A 26838-nucleotide genomic window follows, 5' to 3' on the forward strand; every position below is an offset into this window, starting at 1 on the left:
ACATTGGGATGAATACAATAATAACCTGATGCAAGCTGTTATAGCAGGCATCGTGATCTACTGGTCAATCCTGCTTGATCTTTGGACCTTCTGTGATCTACCATAGCTGCCAAGTTTTCCCTTTTCTCGCGAGGAAGCCTATTCAGCATAAGGGAAATTCCCTTTTAAAAAGGGATAACTTGGCAGCTATGGTGATCTACAACCCCCCTGCCCCCCAAAAGAAATTCAACAAATTAGGCTCCCTACAAAAAGCTTAACAACTTAGGCTCCCTAAATAGATCACTGCCAGTTTCTTTAATACTGTACTGTGAGTAGATCGCAGTCTCTTGGGAGTTGGACATGCCTGTTTTATAGCGTCTCATGTGCTATCTGCAGAGACTGAGGAGATTTCAGTGTCAAAATGAGAGAATGCTACAGTTATACTGTACCATCCTGTGAAGGGGTCTTTCTTGCTTGGAGCACTTGTGAAAGCATCAGAATTGATCCTTATGCCTGAGGCAGTACTTAGAGACAGGGAGTTCCAATCCTCTTTGGAGATTTGGATCATGTGGTTCCAGAGGGAAGGCTGTAGCTGCTTTGAAGTAGCTATAAAAAGGATGCACTAGAGGGATTTTGCTTTTAGCAAAGAGTAGGAAGAGTCACACTGATTTAACCTTGTGAGGATCAAGAATCGTAGTGAAACTGGTGAGTGAAGGGGATTTGAGTAGATCTTCTCCTTTTATAACAGCAGATTTTCATCCATTATTTCATGGGCTGGTTTGGGGCTGGGCTATTTTCACTTCATTGAGCAGAGGCAGATTTAGGGGCAAGAGGTGCCACAGGGGACACTGCAACAATGATGATCAAGTGGCAATGGAAAGCAAGTGGCGGCGGCGGGGGGCATAGCTGCCAAGTTTTCCCTTTTCTCGCGAGGAAGCCTATTCAGCATGAGGGAAAATCCCTTTAAAAAAGGGATAAATTGGCAGCTATGGCGGGGGGGGGGGGCGGTTAGTGTTGCACAGGGCGCTGCTGAAACTTTAAAGCCCAAAGTCCATTACTGCATTGGGGGTGCAGTCATGTAATTTTTGCCGATGAAACCTCAAAGGGGGGGGGGCTATTTCCAATGGGCAAGGAATGGAGTACAATAAAAGTAAATGCTATTCAAGTTGGAGCTACAACTCCACCCCAAAATTCATGGGTGGTGGAACTTGGGAGGCTAATTCGCCCTCATCAAAAAAGTCTTTATTGTGAAATGTGACCTCGGCCCCCAGCTTGAATAGATGGATCCCTTGCAATTTTCAGAGTGGTATAAATATTCTGTTTCTGTCATGACATCTCTTCTTTTAGGGATATAGAGTTCCTATCTAAACACTGACCTTTGCCTAACCAAAGCCATGAAGACCTGTTACCATTTCCTTCTGGCCATTGCCTTAATCCTTTCAGCTGATCCAGGTAAGTTATTAGTCCAGCTCCCTTGTGAGGTTAGGCAACCAAAGCTGTACACAGTATTCCAAATGTGTTTGCAGGCAGCTCATTGCTGGGGATCTAACTTCCCTGTCTTCCTCATATTCTCCTAGAACTTCCTAGGCTTCTTCCATGGAAACGATTCCCTTTGTGGGGATGGCTAGTTGTTGGGGCATTGACTGCTACTTTTACACTGAAATAACAAGGCTAAACACAACTAGGTATTTGTTCCAGTTTTTCCCAATGTAGATTTTCATTCCTCCCTCATTCACCCCTTCTTCCCTAGTGGGTGATTGTACTGTTTCGTGGTTTTCCTCAGGTGCCAACATGTCTTGGGCCAGCCATGACAGGTTGAAACACCACTGCCCCACTTAGAAATTGTGTCTGTGCGGCAATTGAATTTGGGAAAATGTTGCATTTGGTGACAATGGAAGCCTCCAACAGAAGCTGGATGGAGTGCAACTTGGGGGGGGGATGTCTCCGTGTGCTGGTCTCCCCAACTGTGACCCCCCACCTTAAAACATATAATGGCCCCTGCATGACGACTAGACATGGGGAAACAACTTCCCTTGGCAACAATGGGAGCTTTTTTTCACAAGCCTAATTGCTGTGGGTGCATGGAGCCAAGGAGGGAAGAGGAGGAGCTGGATCCAAAAGTAATGATGGCTGGTTCTGTACCACAGTCCTTGGGGTTCTCTATCCCTTGTTTATACTGTTTTTAGGGAAAACAGAATTTGCAATCAAATGATGGAATGATGCCAAGAGGAAAAGAAAGCATCTGGATAAGTAGCTAGATGCAGTTATCAAGTTCACCAGTTGTAATGGAAAGAAAAGGATTCTTAGTAACCTTCTTCTTCTTCTTCTTCTTCTTCTTCTTCTTCTTCTTCTTCTTCTTCTTCTTCTTCTTCTTCTTCTTCTTCTTCTTGGGTGGAACAGTCTTTGCTCAGGTAATAAGCGAGGATGAATGCAATTTCATCGGTGGCGTCTGCGAAGACAGCTGTGAGTTTGGTTATCGTGACTTTGGAGAATGCAGTACGACACGTTGCTGCGTAAGGTGAGAGTTATATCACAACCAACCAACAAAACAAGCAATTTGCATTTGTTAAATGTCAAAAGGAGTGAATTAGTTGAAAATGCCTGTCACAGGCGCGGTAGCGGCTACTCTAGACTAACGACTCCTCAAAGCGTTGTCTTTTCATGCTTTTATTTAGTGCTGATTATTTACAGTGCAGAACAGTGCTATGTACATGTTGTCAGTTAGGGGTCAGAACCTCCAAATGGAGGTTCGCGTGTTTTCTTCCAGCAAAGTAGTCTCGGGATACTGAATCTCCGCCCCCGTCGTTTCCTGCGCAATTCCGGGGTCGGCGGGATCGGCCTTCTTCCCTTGCCTCCCACTTCCCTTCCCACACCTTGCCTGAGCCTCGGTCACCACTTCCTGAGTCGCCGCTGGAGATATCTCCCTACCCACTAGCACTAGCGCTGGGCGATGAGCTGGTACTTAAGATGGGAGGGACCTGCCTGTAGCTTCTGTCCCTCACAATGCCAAAGTGGTGGTGGTTGCCATAAGTACATTTTTCAAGTTTATGCCAGTACACCATATCCACCTGTCCCTGCAGAAATCAGATCTGGCCACAGGTCTGCCTTAATTACATCCAGGGTGGAATAGTACACTTGCTCCAGAGGGGGCTAGTGCAGAAGAGACTTTGGAAACTTGGAGTGCTGCAGAATATGGCAACAAGGATGTTTTTGGGCACCTGTGGTTTGTAGATCAGTTGAGTAAGGAATTTATTGCCCGCTCTCAGAAGACTGAGCACAGAAGATAGGTCTTAAAGCATAGTATTGTGCCTATGCTTGAATTTTTGTTTTGCTCCCACTGCCAAAACTGATGGGTCAATATCTTTATATAAATATATTTCTCTACTTGTTTAGCAAGTAGGACATATGAGGACTTTTGTTCATTGTGTTCATGAATATTTTGTTCACGATTATTTCTTTTCGGGTTCAAGAGAATATTTAAATAAATATATGAATGAATGAATTTATTATTTCAGTCACAGACCAGTTCCAGCTCACATACAAAATCAGGGAAGTCATGAAACACAATAGGGATATGTTTAAATTATTTAAATAAATAAAATTTTATTATTAAAAGTTCATCACAAAATCTGTAGAGAAGCGGGGTTGAGTGCAGGAAGAAGGGGGAAGCAGAAACAACATTCTACAAATTATCAAGGTATGTGTGAATTTGTCAATATTAATTTATGATCTCCAAACCTCTTAGATTATACTCTGGATGATGGGATCCATCTCTGCTGCCACTTGGCTTGAAGATTCATCAGCTCCTACCTGAACACCAGCGTTATCCAGGAATCGTGGTTTTTTTCCCCACCACCAGCTGAAGGACCATAAAAGCATGTTTGGTGTAAAATCTTCAAACACCATGTGTTAATAAAAAATAAAAGCTATAGTGCAGATGGTCCAAAAGTTTACTGTGTCTTCTTTTATGTTTGACACTGATGGGGTTAAATTGTATGACAGTCTGTATGGAAATTCTATATGCCACCAAAGTTCTGCTATACAAATTGTTGGACAATGGAAGCATTACACAGGCCACGAGTGGAGGAGACATATTCCCATTTGGCCATGTGGATGAAAGTGTATCTCATGTTCATATATGGAATCCACAAGACAATATTGGCATCTGCATGTAAGGAGACCATGCAGTCTGCCTGCCGTGCTTCTGGGATTCCTATGGGCATCTGCTTTTCATTCATTATGTATACCTCCTTAAAGGAATCTATATTAAATTTCATATTCAGGGGTTCCTCTGAGACATATGCATACAGACAACTAGTGGGGGGAAAGTAAATCCCATTTTTTAAAAGTTATTAATAAACTTGTATCCAGACCCTGCTCCCCAATAAGTCAATTTAACTCTTTAAAAAGAGACTATATGGGTGAACCATGTCCCCATTCTTGAGTAAGAAAGAGGAAGATTGGGATATGAAAGCAATGATTTGATTTAAAAGTAATTTAAAAGCACATACATTGTTGCAGCAGTGCATTCCCCAATAGTTTGATCTCACACTTACCGGTTCCGTGCAACTTGGTTCATGAGATTTGGACATTGTAGCCATGTGGCCAGCACAATATGCAGTGGCAGACAAACCCTCTCTGGCACCTGGGGTGGTGCAGCCCGTACAGACTGAGGATGTGCGACATGCCGTATAGACTGCGTATGTGCTGTATCCTGCACGTGCGCACTCCATATGACATGCCGCACATACGCATTCCGTACAGGCTGCAGCTCGCACATGGTGGCTGTACGGGCTGTCGCTTGCACAGCATCCATAAATGCTGCCGCTTGCAACGGCGACCGGGCTGCCACATGAGCAGCATCCTGTATGGAGTGCGCATGTGTGGCGACTGTACAGGATGCCACACATGCACGATCCGTAGGGGATGCCACTCTTGCGCGGTGGCCGTATGGGCTACGGCTTGCATGGCGGCCACCCAGCAATAAGGAATAAGCAAAGCGTGTACTGGCCGAGCAGGTGAGAGAGCAAGCCGGCTGCCACCGCGCTGAGCAAGGCTTTTAACTGGGCAGCATGGCTTCGCTTGGGAGTCGCAGGGGAGTCGCCGAGTGTCACCCACCTCCAGGGTGGCACCCAGGGCGGACTGGCCCCAACGCACCCTCTTGCTACGCCACTGACAATATGTTACTGCTTTCTTCCTTTATTTCTTCTCATTGGGATATAAAGTTCACAAACATCTGCATTGCCTTTTCATAATCTCGAATTCCATATAACCTGTGCTTTCATGCCTTTACCTTTCTACTGTTCCCTTTTTAAAATAACTGGTCAGATGAGCTATGCACAAAACCAACCTTAGAAAGGTTAGGTCCTTGGGCAAATGATTACACTGAGACCTCTTTCTTCTTTCATCCTTCCTCCTACCCTGTTCCTTTCTGATGCCCACTAATACTACTGTGTGCTTTGAATCATGGCTGCCCACCTATATCATTGTGTACTGTGGATCAGAGCCGCTGTTAGTTAGAAGCACACAAACATCCCCTCTCTTTCTATCGTTCCTCCTGTTGCTAAAGAGGCACTCCATTGCCTCCGCCAAAAGACCAGCAAGCTATACAGACAAGGAGAGGTAATCTTTTCACCTGGCTCCTATCTTCCCCACTTAATGGATTCCTAAACCAACCTGAGCTTCTGTTTCTCCCTCCCCCTCCTTTGTTGCAAAAGTTCATTCTGGATTTCTAGCATTTAGCATTGTAACATTCTTCATTTTAGTATTTTGTGCATATCTTGAAGCTCTTCAGTCCTGAACTCCGTTTTAATTCTGCTTTCCTTCACTCTCTTAAATCCCTCCAGGAAAAGCAAGGAAACCTTTCCCCCCCTCTTCAAATCTGTCTGCAAGAGTACCCTGGAATAATGAAATAATGCAAGATTATTGAGTGAAGTAGGTGCAAAATTGAATAATTAACACAACAGGATCTTTCTTCTTTCTTTGGCGATCACTCATAGACAAGTAAGATTGTCTCTCATTTACTGTAGACTTGCCAAATATTAACCACTTATAAACGCCATCTCCAGCTCCCCGAAAGAGTCCATTAACGATGTCTCTGATCAGCGATGAACAGGATCTGTGACACATGTGGGCTTACTCATCGACCACACTGCATTGCAGGGGGTTGGACTAGATGACTCTTGGGGACCCTTCCAACTGTAAGATTTTGTAATTCTATGATCTAGCCCTAGCACACCTGAACAGAATTGAAGTAAGCCTTCATGAGCTTCATGCCACATGGCTCCAGAGTTTTGTGTAGGGCACGGGTGTCAAGCACAAGGCCCGCGGGCCAAATCCGGCCCGCCAGACCTTGTCATGTGGCCCGCCCACTAGAAGCAGGGCCGGCGCATCCACTATGGCCAGGACCCCGGCGGAGCGCGCAGCCGTGGGCAAGAGGGCGAGAGCGGCACCCGCCACTTGCTCCAGGGCTTTCAGTTCAGTATGTTTGGGAGCGATCCTCCGGCGGCCCGCGCCCACGCCGCCTCCCCACAGCCCCGACGTCAGGCGCTGGGCAGCCAATGGCAAGCCGAGGCGCCCGCGGCTACTCCTCCGGAAATCAGAAGAGGAGCTCAACAGAGTACAAAAAGGGCCAGAGCCGCCCAGGGACCAGGCGGAGGGGAAGTCGTGAGCTGGGCAGGCGGTCAGGTGCTGCGCTCCCAGCTTCACGCCCTGCCGAGCTTGTGGGGATTCCCCTCGGCAGGGAAGGCGCCGGAGCCCGCAGAGCTCGCCAACCGAACAGCAGCAGCAGCAAGCAGCCGCCACCGCTGCCAAAGCTGAGGCAGGAGCAGCAGCTGTGCGAGGTCTCGCGTTCTCTCAGAGGCTCGCACTGCTTCTCGCGTTCTCCCTCCCCCTGGGTGTGGGGCTGGCTCCCTCTCTCCGGATGGATGGAGTGTGCAGCTGCCTCTCGTGTGTGTGTTTTTAGAAAGATTGAGATTTATTTATTTTTTGAGGGGAAAAATGTGTGTGCACGCCCCCCCCTTTTGGGTGGAGTGGGGTGGCAACGGCTCTTTAGGTTGTGTTCCTAAAGTTGTGTTCCTCTAAGCCAGGGAGGGGCTGCGAGTTTCTTCCCACCACCACCAGTACTCTCCCCCCCCACCAAAAAAGTGTGGCGGGGTCAATCTAGCAACGTTCCCTTGCCCCCGATTCTGCAGCCTCCCCGCTTGCCAGCCTTCTCCCGAGCAAGGAGTCCTGCTCGCGGAGCAGGATATTATTAGGATTCGCAGTGAAGCATCCTCCTTGATGTCAGGTCTTTGCTCTCCTCTCTTGCTCTCTTTCTCTCTCCCACCCCACCTCCTCCCTCGCGCCACAACCAGTCTAGCAAACGGGAGAGGGGAAAACAAAAGCGTCATGTCAAATTGGTTGCGCCACAGCAGCTTTTCGGCTTGTACTCCAAAAGGAGCAGGGGGGGGGGCTTCTCAGAAGGAGGGACTGCAAGAGCCCTTTAAAAAGGTGCTTTGAAGCGTTAGCACGGGGGGGGGAGGGAGGGGTATGTGTGCAAATCTCAGACTTGGGCCGTGGTTTTAAGAGTTTGGTCAAAGTGTGCGCGTTTCAGACTCCCACTCCTCCTCTCTCTCCCTGCGCCTCTCCCTCTCCGGAGGTTTAGTATGCTGGCTGACAGCTACACTCCAATCTTTCCCCCTTCTGTTTGTAGGTCCGATCTTTCCCCCTTCTGTTTTACCGTCTCCTCCCCCCTGCTTTGATGTCTGTTACCAAAAATAATTTTCCAATAAATTGTACAATAATTGTACATTTGAATATCTACTTGCCATTATTCTGACTATGTTTCTGCTTTCAGAGCTAGTTATTACTTACATTATTACAAAAAACAGTAATAATTGAATGCAGTGACAATAATTTATGATAATAAAGAGTGGACACATAGCCCTACAGATACAACCGGCCCTTTGAGGGTGACCAAACTGCTGATGCGGCCCCCGATGAATTTGAGTTTGACACCCCTGGTGTAGGGTTTGAAGTTGACCCTAAATGGGGCACATACCCTAACTCTCAGGTCCTACAGCTCTGAAAGGTAAGTTTTTGTAATCTACTCTCATTTTAAAGGCACTTTCCAATTGCTCACCCAATTCTTACCTGTTGGTGTCCTCTGACTCAACTTGCATCCCTTGGTAGGACAGGAAGAAGAAGAAAAATCTTGCAGGCACCAACAGCGACAGAGCTTCATGCTCCGCCACTGGGTCGGAGAGCAGGTGCGCTGCCCCCAGGGACATGGCGTGCGTTCTGGGGGTGGGGTGCGACACATGTTTTGGGGGCGGGGCGCGCCTTGTGCAGGGGCGGGGCATGCCATGCGCTGGGGCAGGGCGGGAAGCTGCGATGGCACCCCTGGGACCGCTTGGGGTGCCCTGCCTCTATCTTCCTACGCCCCTGGGAACCAACAAATCTTTTGGACAGACAGCAAACAAACAAACAGCTCTTCAGTTCTCTAACAAGGTGCCAGATCTCTGCAGCACTTAATGCCTGACATCAAAAGATCCTTTAAGAAGTTTGCCTAGATCAATGTATGAATGGACACACCCAGGCCAGCCAGCACATGTCCCCACAAGCAGTGCAGTCTCGGCCATTGGAGCTACTTAAATATAACCTTTCCAATGAAAATGCCAAGCTTTTTTGAAGCCCCCTCTCCCCGTCTCAAAGCCACACACTATTGTCTGTTCCATACACATTCATACTACCTTGAACTTACAGAGGTGTGTAGAGATATTTCTCTTCTTCCCTGACACTCAGAACATCCTAATCGAAAAATGAAGCTATGTCAAATACACCCCTCACATGTGTCTCTGGGCAGAAAAACCATGCAACTGACATTTCAATATCAGTAGGACTGCCTGCTTTTCAGTCTTACTAGGAAGGCTCCCACTTCGGTCTGTTATGAGAGCTATTCAGCACAGCAATCAGGACTGCTTCAAGAACACCCCAAAGTTCTAGCTAAAGCTCTGGTCCTCTTCCCATGGTTATGAATCATCTGTGCCAAAATATATGAGGAATTTCTCATGCTTCTCAAAGTTGTCCAAACTTTTCAAAGGGCACACTTGCAAAGCAACTTCAATATTCTGCAGCTTCAACATCACAAGATGCAATAATTGGTTATAGTGGAGATTCATCCATTTGGGTGCATGGAAAGCTTCCAGATCTGCCTGCAGACAGCCCACACATTACTGTAGTCTGACTTACAACAAATCCAGAGTTGGCCCTGGCTGTTGGCAGTTTCATTGTTGCCCTTGTTGAACTCACCAGGGAGGAGACTGGGAACAAATGGAGAATTCGTTTATTCTGTCTGTTCCACCTACTTTTTAGATGCCTGCCATCTGTTCTACCAATCCCACCAGTTACCATTGTTCCACTAAATTTATGAACAGCTTTGGAGAGACATCACCATATTTCATTCTTTGTGGCTCTTGTTTTAGGGATAGAGGATTCCCATCCAAACATCTGTCTTCATCTTCTCATGGTCATGAAGACCTGTTACCTTCTCTTTCTTGCCCTTGGCTTTTTGTTTCATCCAGGAAAGTCAGCAGTTAAGTTCTGGACTGAATTAGGCAAAGGTAAAGGACCCCGGACAATTAAGCCCAGTCACGAATGACTCTGGGGTTGCGGCGCTCATCTCGCTTTACTGGCCGAGGGAGCCGGCGTTTGTCCGCAGACAGTTTTTCTGGGCCATGTGGGCAGCACGACTCTGCCGAAAGCAGAGCAGCGCACAGAAACGCCGTTTACCTTCCCGCCGGAGTGGTACCTCTTTATCTACTTACACTTTGATTTGCTTTCAAACTGCTAGGTTGGCAGGAGCTGGGACCGAGCAACAGGAGCTCACCCCGTCACGGGGATTCGAACCGCCGACCTTCTGAGCGGCAAGCCCAAGGCTCAGTGGTTTATACCACAGAGCCACCTGCGTCCCCTTGGGCTTAACCAAGGGGGTTCCAAATGTCATTACCCAAACACATGCAGAAGCTCCCTTCCGACTTTCTTAAAGACCCACCAACCGCCGAGGACTGATATCTATGAGTTAAGAAATCAGCCCAGGCCTTCTTGTAAGCGCGCAGAGTAGAGGGAGATACAGACGCAGCTACTCCCTGCAAGACTAGGAGCTGCCAAGGTTCCATAGATGATCCGGGAAAAATTCTGGTTGGATCCGGGCGTCGGGAACCAGGGACCTGAATCGCTCCATCTGAAAACGGGACAAAGCATCAGTGATATCGTATGATAGTCCCGGAATAAAGCGCGCTGAAAAAGCTATGTTAAAGCGTAAACATTGTAAAACAAAGGCCCTAAGGAGGGCAGATACCCGGGGAGACCTCGCCGACTGCTTCGCGAGGACGTTGACAACTGCATGATTATCAGACCAAAAGCAAATGTGATGGTCCTTGAAGTCATCAACCCACAGGTGGACAGCTACAACTATCGGAAAAAACTGCAAGGAAGGTTAAATCCCGCATGATACCCTTCCCCTGCCAGGCAGGAGGCCAGCGCTGAGGGCACCACCTGCCATTCCAATATAAACCGAAACCTAAAGAACCTGCCGCGTCAGAATTTACTTGAAAGTCGTTGTGCATGTTCAAAATGTCCTGCCACAAGGACACTCCATTGAAATCGCGCAAAAATTCCAGCCACATCCGCAGATCGGCCTTCTCCCTTTCGTGCAAGCGCACATGATGATGTGGGGATCGTAGACCCACAGTGCATTTGTTCAAGCGCGCGCAAAATGGGTGCCCGGGAGCCACAACCCTGCATGTGAAATTGAGGTGGCCAAGCAAAGACTGTAGCTGACGCAAGGTCACTTTCTCATATGCTAAGACCTCCTCAATAACACCTCTCAATTTTACAATCTTATCAGCAGGCAAAGAAGAAGTCTGAGCCACGGTATCCAGTTGGATACCCAGATAAGTCAACCGGGTAGCGGGACCCTCTGTTTTGTTGGCAGCCAGGGGGACACCCAATTCCTCCGTAAGGGTGGCGAATGCCTGCATCAGGGTGACGCAATCGCCCGGGTTAGAGGCTGATGATAATAAAAAATCATCTAGGTAATGGATCACCCCCTCCAAACCGGTCTTAAAACGAAGGGCCCTCTCTAAAAAAGTGCTAAAACAGCCAGCCATAAATGAATGAATGGGAAGCTCAGAAAAAGGACAAGAAAGCAATCACTCTTGCCCATTGCACCGTCCTCTCAAAGGGAGGGAAAACCCTGATAATTCAACACACAGGCGTGCATTCAGTGAAGAAAAGTGATCAATTATTTAGTGAAGAAAAAGTATTAAAACTCATCAAAACACATCAGAGGGAATTTCCCATCAACCTCTTCCGGGATTATAGTTGTGGTGCCCAGGTAGCTTCATCTTACAGCACTTCAGCATATTTGAACTTAGACGATCATGTATGAAGGTCAATTCAAATGTCATTGAGAACAATCTCATTATTCTTTCCTTCCCAACTGCCCTCGCAGTTACAAGCATTATTGGTGACCCACAGCCTCCCTTTTGTGTAAGAACTGATCCACGAGTGGTTCCTATTGGGTTTTGCCAACAAAGTGAGTATCAATTTGTGAGTTAAAACATGTGAACATGAAAACAATTTGACCAATACAGATTGAGAGGTTGTTCCAAGTGCAGGAGGGAACCAAGGTGGAGGCTGGAAGGTGTGGAGAGGAGGAGAATCACAACACTAGAGAAAATTCCTGCAAACTTTGTGAAAGGCTCAGCACTGAAGCCAGAGAGGAAATCTTACCAGTTGCTTCCCAACTCATCTTGCACTCTATGTAATTTTGCTACAGATCCATGAATTTGTCATGGCTTTTGGATTAACAGGACATGAGAAGGGGTTAACTTTCTTCATGAGCCTCAGTCACCCCATGCATGAGTTAATCTCAGGTGCAAGGCAGGCCAAACCAGCTGCTCTGGTAACAGTTCAGTGCTGTATCTGTGGTTAATACATGTCAGCTCAGTCATTTCATTTCATTTTTCTGCACCTGAATGTATAAAGAGCAACTGAAACCTTTTGTGCTTCTTTATTTTATCTACTTCTTTATTTTTAAATTTTGTATATTGCCCTTCATCTGAAGATCGCGGGTGGCTCAAGAGTCCCAAAATAGGAGGAGCACCCCAAATTTAAAGAACCTGCCCTGCTTCTCGATTGGATGTGGGACATTCCCAGTTGCTACCCAGCAAGAGAGTGCTGGGCAGGAAGGAGAAAAACACAACAACCCACTGACGCTATGGGCTCTAGCGGCAGAGCAATAGCAAGGAGTGATGGAGAGGAATTGAGGAAAGTCCTTGGCTTTGCCTTGTACAGCCCTGGCGCCACTGCGGTGTGCAGAGCCCACACACTGGAGATCCAGAGGAAGGTGGTGGCAGCCTGCAGAAATGAGGGACTCACTTGCCACCAGCTTTGGCCACAAACATGCATGTGGCCCCTGACCACTTGATCCACATGATCCTCATGAAATTTCACCAGCATTTTATTGAACATTTCTCAGGACACGTAGTGTCACAGGGGTGTTGATGGGCTACTTCAGAGTAACGACGCCACACCGCTCTGCGTTTTATCTTTTATTTGGTGCTACGTATTTACAGTGCTAAAGGCAGTGCTATTTACAGAGACACATCTTAACCGCTTGAGTCAGAACCTCCGAATGGCGCTTGGCGCGTCTTTCTCCAACATAACAACTTGGGGAGACCCAGCCTCTTCCCCCGACGCTTCCTGCGCAATTCCGGAGTTGGGGGGATCGGTCTACCCCCCTTACTTTCCCCTTCCTGCCCCACCTGAGACGATGGCTCCGCTACCTTGCCTGAGCCTCGGACACCACTTCCCCACTTGAGTCGGAACTCTCCCTGTTTTCCCCCGTGCTCGGGGATGGGCTGGACCTCAAGATGGGAGGGGCTTCACGATATCCCTTGTCCCTCACATCCACCCCCCTCCCAAGCCCTCCTTCTCCCCTCCCGAGGGGCCCCAAGGGTGCCGGGGACGACTGAAAGCCGTCCGTGCTGTCCGAGCCCGTGGGTGTGAACACCTCCCCCCAATCCAGCGGACTCCCTCCTTCCGCCTGAGAAGACTGAAAGCCCAAAAATTCCGTGGCATCAGAGCTGGTGGGAGTAAAAATACGCTGCCAGTCCTACTCTTCTTCTGACATGGTGGACCTCGGAGCCGCCGCCAGAACCTGGAAACAAATTGGCGGCCTCGGTCCGAAATAACCCTTAAGGGTAATCCATGCAGTCTGAATACGTGGTCAACGAACAGTTTGGCTGTCTCTTCTGCCGAGACAGCCCTGGCACATGGGATAAAATGGCACATTTTGGACATGAGGTCCACCACCACCAACACTGCTGTTTTGCCCCTGGAAGAAGGCAGGTCTGTGATGAAGTCCATGGACACTACTTCCCACGGCCTGTGCGGTGTGACTAATGGCTCCAGCAACCCTGCTGGTGCTGCTCTGACTACCTTTGCTCGCTGGCAGGTGTCACAGCCCCTTACATAGTCCTGAACATCCTCCCACCCCCCTAGCCACCAGAAGTGTCTCATGACTAAGTATGTGGTCTTGTCCCTACCAAAATGACCCGCCGTTGGGTTGTCGTGCATCTGCTTGAGGACCTTACCTCTGAGCTGGTTGGTGGGCAGGTACAGCACTCCCCTGTAAAAAAGCAGCCCCCTCCTTTCCTCAAAGTCTTTTGCTTGCTCCCTCCCCCCTCGCAGATCTCTGAAGATGCGGGTGGCGAACTCATCTGCTGCCGGCAGTGCTGTGAGTTCTGCCTCGCTCACCACTGCTGCTCCGCAGGACCATGCCGACGGGGAAAACACGTGCCGGGGTGCTGGTTGCAACTCCTCCTCCATGTACTCTGGTTTGCGGGAGAGGGCATCTGCCCTGACATTCTGCTCCCCCAGTATGTAGTGGATGGAGAAGTTGAAGTGGGAGAAGAACTCCGCCCACCGTATCTGCCGCTGGTTGAGCACCCTGGCTGTTCTCCAGAACTCCAGGTTCTTGTGGTCCGTGCACACCTGAATGGGGTGCTTGGCGCCCACCAGGAAGTGTCTCCAGTGTTTGAACGCAGAATGGATCGCCAAAAGCTCTTTGTCAAACACCGTGTAGTTGCGCTCTGGCTGGGTCAGCTTTCTGGAGAAAACGGCACAGGGTCTCCACTCCCTGTTGGCATCCAGTTGCAGTAAAATTGCGCCCACCGCGCCGTCTGAAGCGTCGGTCTTGACGCATAGGGGCGCGTGCTGTACCACGTGGAACAGGTTCTGGTCTGAGGTGAACACCCTCTTGAGGTCCTCGAACGCTGCTTGCGCCTCTGGTGTCCACCTGAACTTCTGCTTGCCTCTCAGGCAGTCAGTGATGGGAGCCGTAACACGCGAGAAGTTCTTGATGAACTTCCTGTAGAAGTTGGCGAAGCCTAGTAGGCGTTGGGCGTCTTTGCGCGTCCTGGGGCTGTGCCATTCCAGGATGGCCTGCACCTTGTCCTTGTCCATCGCTAGCCCCTTGTCTGACAGCTTGTAGCCCAGGAAGTCCACCTCCTTGGTGTGAAACTTGCACTTCTCCAGCTTCACAAACAGGTGGTGCTCCTTCAGGCACTGCAACACCTCCCTGACATCCTTCACATGTTGCACTGGGTCATTGGAGTAAATAAGGATGTCATCTAGAAAGACCAAGCAGTTTTTGAAGAGGAGGGACCCCAGTACGTGATGCATGAAGGCCTGGAAGCATGCTGAGCCCCCTTGCAAACCGAAGGGCATCACCAGATATTCAAAAGAGCCCAGCGGCATGAACATCGTGGTCTTCCACTCATCGCCTTCCCGGATCCTGATCAAGTTGTACGCCCCCCTCAGGTCGAGCTTGGTGAAGATCTTGCCCCTGCGTGCCGCTGTCAGCAAATCGTCCACTCTGGGCATTGGGAACGCCACCGGTTCCGTCATGCTGTTGAGCCGTCTGAAATCACCAGGCGGCACTGTTGCGTGTCTTTCTTGTCCACCCAGAAGACCGGGCTGCCCCCTGCAGCCTTACTTTCTCTGATGAACCCCCTCTTGAGGTTCTTGTCGATGAAGGCCCGCAGATCCTCCAGTTCCTTGTCTGACATGGAGTACAGCTTGGCTGGGGGTAGAGTGGCCCCTGGCACCAGGTTGATCTGACAGTCAAAGGACCTGTGGGGAGGTAGGTGGTCAGATTCCACTTCACTGAAGACCTCCTGCAGGTCCCAGTATGGTTTGGGTATCACCTCACCCCCTTTGACATGCATGGTGGCCACCATGGCTATCGGAGGCCCCTCCCCTGGTTGGCGCTGCATGCAATGTTCCAGACAGAAGTCCGATCCAAACGTGATGCATCTCTGGTGCCAACTGATGGAGGGGTCATGGCGCGCCAGCCAGCTCATGCCCAAGACGATGGGGGGGTCTGAGATGGTGGTGACATTGAATGCCAGTGTCTCTGAGTGCTGTCCCACCGTCATTCTCATGGGGGGGGGGTCTGATGGGTGATGGCCCCTCCCAGTAGCTCCCTGCCGTCAATGGTGGAGACGTGCAGGGGCAAATCCAGCTGCAGAAGTTGGATCTGGTGCGCTTCTGCAAAGTTTCTCGAAAAGAAGTTCGCCGAAGCCCCCGAGTCGATTAAGGCTAAGACCGTCAGGGGATACCCATTAGGGAGCGTTAGCGTCACTTCTAGAACCACCCCTGCTCTGGGGGTGGGTGGGCTGGTGCTGCTCCTCGCTGTGCGGGTGGGTGGGTTGGGGCTGTTGTCTGCCGATTGCGCCTGGCTGCTGCCCCTTGTCTCCTGCAGCCAGGCTGTCTCGTTTCCCTGCTGTGGTGTTGCGTCAGTGGGGGAGGGCACAACCGTTCCCGCCTTTCCTTGCCACTCCCTACGATGTGGGCAGTCTCTGACGAGATGCTGAGGGGAATTGCAGAGGAAGCAGTTCCCGCCCCTTCCCTCCTTGCGTCTTGGCGCTGCTGGGGTTTGAAAAGTCTGCGCGAGCGCGCGCTATCAATTTGCATGGGTTTCTGGTCTTGGCTGGCCCCAGGCGTGGCCTGGGATGGCTGTTGGGGGAGTGGCTTCTCCTGCGACCGTGGGAACCAAGCCCGCTTTGCGCGCGTTGCCTGCTTGTCGTTCCACCGAGATTCCTGTCTCACCCCCACCGCCAGAGCCGCTTTGCTCAGCTGATCCATATTACTGGGCTTTGGACCTCTCGAGAGCTCATCCTTCACATCCTCATGCAACCCCAGATAGAACGCAGCTTCCATCGGAGGCGAGTGCAGTTCCCACCCCAGTCTGTGCACCAGCATGGTGAATTTCGCCCAGTATTCGCGAACTGTCATTTTTCCCTGACGTAAATTATGAAGTTCCTCTTTGGTCTGGTCCATATGGCTATCAGATGCATACTTTAATTTTAAAGCTTCTAGAAACAATTTGACATTCTTCATGCAAGGATTTTTTTGCCGCGATTAACGGTCTAAGCCACTCCCTTGCTGCCCCGGTAAGGTGTTCCACTACAAACGCTACTCTGTGCGCATCATCAGGGAACTCATCATGGTGCAGCTCAAGGGCATACAATATCTCCGTCTCAAAGCCATGATATTCTCTGGGGTCTCCGTTGAACTTCCTTACTAGGGTCCCCACTCTCCTTCCTGGCAGCACTTGGAGTTGGGGGCCCCCTCCTCCCTTGTTTTTCTCTGCATCCAACTTGTTCTGGAGGTCCACTGCTACCGCCCTTAACTGCTGCTCTTTCTCCTGTAGCGCTCTCACCTGTTCAACGAGGTTCTGCCTGTCCTCCTGGACCTTCCTCATTTCTTCTTTAGCCGTCTTTAATTCACCCTGTGCCCGCACCGCCAGTTGCTCCAGCTCCTGCTTGGCTTGCTCCGCGATCTGCCGCCACTTCTCCGCTTCTGGCGCGCTCATGCCGGCAACTCCAAAGTAGCCCCCCAAAAAAGATTCGGAGGTTGCTGTCACAGGGGTGTTGATGGGCTACTTCAGAGTAACGACGCCACACCGCTCTGCATTTTATCTTTTATTTGGTGCTACGTATTTACAGTGCTAAAGGCAGTGCTATTTACAGAGACACATCTTAACCGCTTGAGTCAGAAACTCCGAATGGCGCTTGGCGCGTCTTTCTCCAACATAACAACTTGGGGAGACCCAGCCTCTTCCCCCGATGCTTCCTGCGCAATTCCGGAGTTGGGGGGATCGGTCTACCCCCCTTACTTTCCCCTTCCTACCCCACCTGAGACGATGGCTCCGCTACCTTGCCTGAGCCTTGGACACCACTTCCTGCTTCCCCACTTGAGTCGGAACTCTCCCTGCTTTCCCCCGTGCTCGGGGATGGGCTGGACCTCAAGATGGGAGGGGCTTCGCGATATCCCTTGTCCCTCACACGTAGATTTTTAGATTTTACCTTTGATGGCTTATAAACCTAAGATAGTTTAAGATATTTTCCAGTGAAACGAGTAACTTAGCCAGCACCTTGTCAAGGTTTCTTTTATTTAGAGGTGATTTGGGAATATTTATTTCTTTTCTTTACCTAGTTTCTTTTGGAATATTTAAATCTATCATTTGTCTTTGAGGAATCATTAGTTTTTTTTCACTTTGCCTATACCTCGTTTCAGGGAGTTATCACAGCACAGTTTTGTTTTTACTCTGTTCCTACATTTATGGCTTTGTGCTTCCAGTGAAAGACTATCTGAAGAACATTTTGTTTGTTCCAAGCAACGAGAGAGACATTGGTTCATTATAAGTTTATGAGTCTCTCCAGGCTTGGTTATGCACATTGCACTTTAGTTTGCTCATTGTCCAGGAGGTTTATGACTTCATATACTTGTTCTAGAAAAATTGTCCTTTATATTCATAGCCAATTTTGGTGTGGTTGGTTTGTTGTTCAATGCTTGGTTGATACACCAATAACTCTCGTGGGTTCTGAAGAGCTTAAAGCACACACACACACAGCCAATGTATGCCTGTGAAATATTTGGGAGGACAGAGCGATGGAATCCTGCTTCTCTGCTCTTTGTCTGAGCTTCACGAAAGGCCATTAAATACCCTGCTGTGCTTTCTTAATTGCCCAGGAGTCAAGAGGAAGAAGATTGTATTCTATGTACTGTAGCCAAGATATAATCTTTACAAAGAAAGAAGTTTTGCTTCATGAAGCGCGGCCGGGGGGGGGGGCCTCATTGGGTCCCCTCCAATTTCTTCCTGAAACATCAGACTGTAAATCTTCTCTTCTTCGCCTTTTTCCTCCCCCTGAGGCTTGGAGGAGATACTGCTCAAGATAGTTCTCTTGGCAACCTGCATTCCTGAATCAGGTTCAGGAAAGGCCATTAAATACCTTGCTGTGCTTTCGTAATTACCCAGGAGTCAAGAAGAAGAAGATTATATTGTATGTACTGTAGCCAAGATATAATCTTTACAAACAAAGACATTTTGCTTCAAGAAGGGGCAGGGGAGGGGAATGAATAGGTCTCTGAAGGCAATGTGAGTCTCAGAATTTGTTGTTGTTTAGTCGTTTAGTCGTTTCCGACTCTTCGTAAAAAAAAATGGTTGTAATTGAGTGAAATAACGTCTTAGAACATCTTATGTTAAATCCAATGTGTGTTTCTCCAGGAAGCTTGACATTGTGTGCATAGGACTTCCAATAATATTATCATCTAGGAAATATCCAAGCTGAGAACAGCCTGTGCTGTTACAAGTCCACAGTATCACAGACTTTGAGACCAATCTCTGGGACCCATCAGCATAACTTTATCCTTCACATTGGGATGAATACAATAACAACCTGATGCAAGCTGTTATAGCAGGCATGCCCAACAGGTCGATCGCGATCTACTGGTCAATCCTGCTCGATCTTTGGACCTTCTGTGATCTACAAACCCCCCCCCCCACCAAAAAAAAAAGAAGCTCAACAACTTAAGCTTCCTAAATAGATCACTGCCAGTTTCTTTAATATTGTACTGTCAATAGATCACAGTCTCTTGGGAGTTGGACATGCCTGTTTTATAGCGTCTCATGTGCTCTCTGCAGAGATTGAGGAGGTGTCAGTTTCAAAATGAGAGAATGCTACAGTTCTACCATCCTGTGAAGGGGTCATTCTTGCTTGGAGCGCTTGTGAAACCTTCAGAATTGATCTTTATGCCTGAGGCAGTACTTAGAGGCAGGGAGTTCCAATCCTCTTTGGAGATTTGGATCATGTGGTTCCAGAGGGAAGGCTGTAGCTGCTATGAAGTAGCTATAAAAAGGATGCACTAGAGGGATTTGCTTTTAGCAAAGAGTGAGGACTTCATTGCCATTTCCCCCCAAGACCCCTTGCACCTTAGGAAGAGTCACACTGATTTAACCTTGTGAGGATCAAGAATTGTAGTGAAACTGGTGAGTGAAGGGGATTTGAGTAGATCTTCTCCTTTTATAACAGCAGAATTTCATCCATAATTTCATGGGCTGGTTTGGGTCTGGGCTATTTTCACTTCATTGAGCAGAGGCAGATTTAGGGGCATGTGACTGGTTTACCTGCACTGGGCCCCGAACCAAGAGGGTGCCACAGGGGACACTGCAACAACGATGAGCAAGTGGCAATGGAAAGCAAGTGGCAGCGGCGGGTGTGTGTGTGTGTGAGTGTTGCACAGGGCGCTGCTGAAACTTTAAAGCCCAAAGTCCATTACTGCATTGGGGGTGCAGTCATGCAATTTTTGCTGATGAAACCTCAAATGGGGGGGGGGGCTATTTCCAATGGGCAACGAATGGAGTACAGTAAAAGTAAATGCTATTCAAGTTGGAGCCACAACTCCACCCCAAAATTCATGGGTGGTGGGACTTGGGAGGCTAAATCGCCCTCATCAGAAAAGTTTTTATTGTGAAATGTGACCTCGGCCCCCAGCTTGAATAGATGGATCCCTTGCAATTTTCAGAGTGGTATAAATATTCTGTTTCTGTCATGGCATCTCTTCTTTTAGGGATATAGAGTTCCTAGCTAAACACTGACCTTTGCCTAACCAAAGTCATGAAGACCTGTTACCAATTCCTTCTGGCCATTGCCTTAATCCTTTCAGCTGATCCAGGTAAGTTATTAGTCCAGCTCCCTTGTGAGGTTAGGCAACCAAAGCTGTACACAGTATTCCAAATGTGTTTGCAGGCAGCTCATTGCTGGGGATCTAACTTCCCTGTCTTCCTCATATTCTCCTAGAACTTCCTAGGCTTCTTCCATGGAAACGATTCCCTTTGTGGGGATGGCTAGTTGTTGGGCCATTGACTGCTACTTTTACACTGAAATAACAAGGCTAAACACAACTAGGTATTTGTTCCAGTTTTTCCCAATGTAGATTTTCATTCCTCCCTCATTCACCCCTTCTTCCCTAGTGGGTGATTGTACCGTTTCGTGGTTTTCCTCAGGTGCCAACATGTCTTGGGCCAGCCATGACAGGTTGAAACACCACTGCCCCACTTAGAAATTGTGTCTGTGCAGCAAATGAATTTGGGAAAATGTTGCATTTGGTGACAATGGAAGCCTCCAACAGAAGCTGGATGGAGTGCAACTTGGGGGGGGGATGTCTCCGTGTGCTGGTCTCCCCAACTGTGACCCCCCACCTTAAAACATATAATGGCCCCTGCATGACGACTAGACATGGGGAAACAACTTCCCTTAGCAACAATGGGAGATTTTTTCATAAGCCTAATTGCTGTGGGTGCGTGGAGCCAAGGAGGGAAGAGGAGGAGCTGGATCCAAAAGTAATGATGGCTGGTTCTGTACCACAGTCCTTGGGGTTCTCTATCCCTTGTTTATACTGTTTTTAGGGAAAACAGAATTTGCAATCAAAAGATGGAATGATGCCAGTTGTAATGGAAAGAAAAGGATTCTTAGTAACCTTCTTCTTCTTCTTCTTCTTCTTCTTCTTCTTCTTCTTCTTCTTCTTCTTCTTTTTGGGTGGAACAGTCTTTGCTCAGATAATAAGCGAGGAAGAATGCAATTCCTTTGGTGGCGTCTGCAAAGACAGCTGTGAGTTTGGTTATCATGACTTTGGAGAATGCAGTACGACACGTTGCTGCGTAAGGTGAGAGTTATATCACAACCAACCAACAAAACAAGCAATTTGCATTTGTTAAATGTCAAAAGGAGTGAATTAGTTGAAAATGCCTGTCACAGGCGCGGTAGCGGCTACTCTAGACTAACGACTCCTCAAAGCATTGTCTTTTCATGCTTTTATTTAGTGCTGATTATTTACAGTGCAGAACAGTGCTATGTACATGTTGTCAGTTAGGGGTCAGAACCTCCAAATGGAGGTTCGCGTGTTTTCTTCCAGCAAAGTAGTCTCGGGATACTTAATCTCCTCCCCCGTCGTTTCCTGCGCAATTCCGGGGTCGGCGGGATCGGCCTTCTTCCCTTGCCTCCCACTTCCCTTCCCACACCTTGCCTGAGCCTCGGTCACCACTTCCTGAGTCGCCGCTGGAGATATCTCCCTACCCACTAGCACTAGCGCTGGGCGATGAGCTGGTACTTAAGATGGGAGGGACCTGCCTGTAGCTTCTGTCCCTCACAATGCCAAAGTGGTGGTGGTTGCCATAAGTACATTTTTCAAGTTTATGCCAGTACACCATATCCACCTGTCCCTGCAGAAATCAGATCTGGCCACAGGTCTGCCTTAATTACATCCAGGGTGGAATAGTACACTTGCTCCAGAGGGGGCTAGCGCAGAAGAGACTTTGGAAACTTGGAGTGCTGCAGAATATGGCAACAAGGAAGTTTTGGGGCACCTGTGGTATGTAGATCAGTTGAGTAAGGAATTTATTGCCCGCTCTCAGAAGACTGAGCACAGAAGATAGGTCTTACAGCATAGTATTGTGCCTATGCTTGAATTTTTGTTTTACTCCCACTGCCAAAACTGATGGGTCATTATCTTTATATAAATATATTTCTCTACTTGTTTAGCAAGTAGGACATATGAGGACTTTTGTTCATTGTGTTCATGAATATTTTGTTCACGATTATTTCTTTTCAGGTTCAAAAGAATATTTAAATAAATATATGAATGAATGAATTTATTATTTCGGTCACAGACCAGTTCCAGCTCACATACAAAATCAGGGAAGTCATGAAACACAATAGGGATACGTTTAAATAATTTAAATAAATAAAATTTTATTATTAAAAGTTCATCACAAAATCTGTAGAGAAGCGGGGTTGAGTGCAGGAGGAAGGGGGAAGCAGAAACAACATTTTACAAATTATCAAGGTAAGTGTGAATTTGTCAATATTAATTTATGATCTCCAAACCTCTTAGATTTCAATTTGGATGATGGGATCCATCTCTGCTGCCACTTGGCTTGAAGATTCATCAGCTCCTACCTGAACACCAGCGTTATCCAGGAATCGTTTTCCCACCACCACCACCAGCAGCTGAAGGACCATAAAAGCATGTTTGGTGTAAAACCTTCAAAGACCATGTGTTAATAAAAAATAAAAGCTATAGTGCAGATGGTCCAAAAGTTTACTGTGTCTTCTTTTATGTTTGACACTGATGGGGTGAAATTGTATGACAGTCTGTATGGAAATTCTGTACGCCACCAAAGTTCTGCTATACAAATTGTTGGACAATGGAAGCATTACACAGGCCACAAGTGGAGGAGACATATTCCCATTTGGCTATGTGGATGAAAGTGTATCTCATGTTCATATATGGAATCCACAAGACAATATTTGCATCTGCATGTAAGGAGACCATGCAGTCTGCCTGCCATGCTTCTGGGATTCCTATGGGCATCTGCTTTTCATTCATTATATATACCTCCTTAAAGGAATCTATATTAAATTTCATATTCAGGGGTTCCTCTGAGACATATGCATACAGACAACTAGTGGGGGGAAAAGTAAATCCCATTTTTAAAAGTTATTAATAAACTTGTATCCAGACCCTGCTCCCCAATAAGTCAATTTAACTCTTTAAAAAGAGACTATATGGGTGAACCATGTCCCCATTCTTGAGTAAGAAAGAGGAAGATTGGGATATGAAAGCAATGATTTGATTTTAAAGTAATTTAAAAGCACATACATTGTTGCAGCAGTGCATTCCCTAATATTTTGATCTCACACTTACTGGTTCCGTGCAACTTGGTTCATGAGATTTGGACATTGTAGCCATGTGGCCAGCACAATATGCAGTGGCAGACAAACCCTCTCTGGCACCTGGGGTGGTGCAGCCCGTACAGACTGCGCATGTGCGACATGCCATATAGACTGCTACTGCTCCCTTTTTAAAATAACTGGTCAGATGAGCTATGCACAAAACCAACCTTAGAAAAGTTAGGTCCTTGGGCAAATGATTACACTGAGACCTCTTTCTTCTTTCATCCTTCCTCCTACCCTGTTCCTTTCTGATGCCCACCAATACTACTGTGTGCTTGGAATCATGGCTGCCCACCTATATCATTGTGTACTGTGGATCAGAGCCGCTGTTAGTTAGAAGCACACAAACATCCCCTCTCTTTCTATCGTTCCTCCTGTTGCTAAAGAGGCACTCCATTGCCTCCGCCAAAAGACCAGCAAGCTATACAGACAAGGAGAGGTAATCTTTTCACCTGGCTCCTATCTTCCCCACTTAATGGATTCCTAAACCAACCTGAGCTTCTGTTTCTCCCTCCCCCTCCTTTGTTGCAAAAGTTCATTCTGGATTTCTAGCATTTAGCATTGTAACATTCTTCATTTTAGTATTTTGTGCATATCTTGAAGCTCTTCAGTCCTGAACTCCGTTTTAATTCTGCTTTCCTTCACTCTCTTAAATCCCTCCAGGAAAAGCAAGGAAACCTTTCCCCCCCTCTTCAAAGAGTGTTGACTAAATGAAGGGATGAAGCTGCTTTGATCTAAGGATGTCCAGCGTTGCATCTGGCCTGGTAGTTCCAATTTTGCTCCACATGATTTTCCCAGACCTGGGGAAGTCTCTCTCCCAGCACTGCACTGTGAAATGACAATGTTGCCAATTGTAATGAAACGTAGGAATGTTGGGCTCTGATTATTTGTTATTGTTTCCCATTGTAAACTTTTTTTTTTTTGTGGTGGGGAAACAGGATCGTCTGCTAATGTGTACAATCGAAACAATGGCGCCAGTGGAATGGTTTGTGTGCATTTTTCAAGTGTCCTGGTACCTTTAACTCTATTGGAAAGTGTTCGACATTTCAGCCTCGCTGCCTTCTGCAAATGCCAGGATGAGAATGACAACTCCAATGGTGAGAATGATGGCCCTATACCAAGACTGAGCTATGTTCACTCATGCAAATGTTTCCTTCACCGTCTCCAAAAAAATATTGCCTAGATTTCCCTGTGATTTTTGCGTGCCGAGGCCCCCAGAAAATCCCCCCCCCCAATAACTCAGACAGACACATTATTTTTGGTTTGGTTTTGGCATAATTTTGGCCACAACTTTATTTAAATTACAATTTTAAATTGAGTGTTGGCCTTAGGCTTTGGATAATCTTCTGCCCCAGGGTGGGACAGGACCAGCTCAGACTTTCCTATGGTAGGAAAGTCAAGTAAACACCCTATAGTGAGGAGATAGCTGTGTCCAGGCCGTCTCCCCACCAGAGACGTTCCCCAAGGCTCATGCTCTGTATTGGCCCCATCCCCGCACCATTGCGGGGGTGTAAGGACGAGAGCCCCAGAGCCCCAGGATTCCTTTAATGGAATACTTCTATAAGAGCAACCCTGAGGGGCATGCACCTCCATGCAATACCCCTTCAAAAAATTATTAACAGAAGCCGCAGGCTACCAGCCAACACTCACTAACATAGCCAACTTTTTAAACCCCCAGCAACCTCCCTCAACCACAAATCAATACCTGCAGGGGACAAATGAACACCATCGTCTCGGTAAAGAGAGGTGTTCATAGATTTAATCTCGGGATGTACTATTAAACGACACCCCCCCCAATTCTATCACCTTTTTAGAAACTGTGCAGTTAATGTGCTTCCTAGTGCATTCAGTGGCAGCATGGCAAGTGCTGCCACGCCATTTGTGACGCTGCAGCGGCTGCGACCAGAAAAGATGCACCCCTGGCATCCAATCATGTAACTCAATCAAATCATTTTGAATTGCCATCCGGAGAGATAGGCAGTCCCACTCTGAGAGATCATTTTCCCCCAACTAAATAACCAACACATGAGGGGGACCCTCCCTGAGTATCCTGCGCCGAAGCAGAGGGAGGAGTTCTCCCCAACGCATTCCTCGCTGACCCATCCAGGACACCCGCACATGGGACACATGGGAGGGAAGGCCAAGATGCCGACCGATGTCCAACTCGCCAGCCCGGATGCCTGCCCAGTAAACAATAGAATGGCCCGCCATCCAAATCCGCACCGGCGCGAATCCTGGATAAAAACAGCAATAAACAAAACAACAGAATCAGCGACGCTTACGCACATATAACTTATAAGCCTCAGATTTCCAGCGACCCAAATCCTTTATCCTGTCAGTAGACAGGCCCCAATGAGCAGTGGTAGTGGCCGCCCCGATCCTGAAGGAGTGAGGAGCGTAATCAGCAGCCGTGCAACCGCAAGCCGCTATTACCCTCCTCATCACCCGAGCAAATTGCTGCCTAGTCAAAGGCGACCCATCAATGTGCTTCAAAAATGGGCCATCCCCTGGGGGCCTGTCTGCCAAATACTTAGCAACATCCTTAATGGGGCAAGGGCCCTTCTGGCCCGTGGCAGTCAGACGCATAATAGCGCCCCTACCTGTCTGGTCTGTTTTGGAACTTCTAATTGTCAGCTGCAACTCGGACGGCAATAAACGCACGTCCTGCAAATGCAGACCTCTTGAAGTGCCAGATCAGGGTTCCTCAAAAACCACCTCACCAACCCATAAGGCCCAAAAAAAGGACACCACAAAGGCAGCAGAGAAAAGTCGCACCTCAGACGGCCAGCAGACGGCCCGCAATTGCAAGCACATACTACTCAATGCCTTGTCGCGGCGAAGGATCAATGCCTTGTCGCGGCGAAGGGGCTTGAATAACTCAGAGAAGCTATGAGCTATGCCATGCAGGGCCACCCAAGATGGACAGATCATAGTGGAGAGTTTTGACTAAACGTGATCCACCTGGAGAAGGAACTGGCAAGCCACTCCAGTATCCCTGCCAAGAAAACTCCATGGACAAAGACAACAGGCATATAAAAGTTATGACGCTGGAAGATGAGCCCCTCAGGTCGGAAGGCGTCCAACATGCTACTGAGGAAGAGCGGAGGACAAGTACAAGTAGATTCAGAGCTGATGAAGCGGCTGGGCCAAAGCCGAAAGGACGCTCAGTTGCGGATATGCCTGGAAGCGAAAGGAAAGTCCGATGCTGTAAAGAAAAATATTGCATAGGAACCTGGAATGTAAGAACCATGAATAGAGGTAAGCTGGATGTGGTCAAAAATGAGATGACAAGAATAAATATCGACATCCTGGGCATCAGTGAACTAAAATGGAAGGGAATGGGTGAATTCAGTTCGGGTGACTATCATATCTACTACTGTGGGCAAGAATCCTGTAGAAGAAATGGAGTGGCCCTCATAGTCAACAAAACAGTGGCAAAAGCTGTAATGGGATGCAATCTCAAAAATGACAGAATGATCTCGATACGAATCCAAGGCAGACCTTTTAACATCACAGTAATCCAAGTTTATGCACCAACTACCGGTGCTGAAGAAAGTGAAATTGACCAATTCTATGAAGACCTACAACACCTTCTAGAAATGACACCAAAGAAGGATGTTCTTCTCATTACAGGGGATTGGAATGCTAAAGTAGGGAATCAAGAGATAAAAGGAACAACTGGCAAGTTTGGCCTTGGAGTTCAAAACGAAGCAGGGCAAAGGCTAATAGAGTT

At 47.9% G+C, this 26838-nt stretch overlaps 2 long non-coding RNA genes across 2 annotated transcripts; both read left to right on the forward strand.

Moving 5' to 3' along the window:
- The first annotated feature begins 600 nt into the window (after positions 1 to 600).
- Positions 601 to 3927, forward strand: LOC132591926 (uncharacterized). The gene is made up of 4 exons (XR_009557400.1): positions 601 to 684; positions 1327 to 1431; positions 2380 to 2497; positions 3725 to 3927. It is a non-coding gene; the product is annotated as an uncharacterized LOC132591926 (long non-coding RNA).
- A 15034-nt stretch (positions 3928 to 18961) lies between these two features.
- Positions 18962 to 22457, forward strand: LOC118082924 (uncharacterized). The gene is made up of 4 exons (XR_004692314.2): positions 18962 to 19360; positions 19942 to 20046; positions 20919 to 21036; positions 22264 to 22457. It is a non-coding gene; the product is annotated as an uncharacterized LOC118082924 (long non-coding RNA).
- Positions 22458 to 26838: the final 4381 nt, after the last annotated feature.

Source organism: Zootoca vivipara, chromosome 3, assembly GCF_963506605.1.
Source record: "Zootoca vivipara chromosome 3, rZooViv1.1, whole genome shotgun sequence".
NCBI lineage: Eukaryota > Metazoa > Chordata > Lepidosauria > Squamata > Lacertidae > Zootoca > Zootoca vivipara.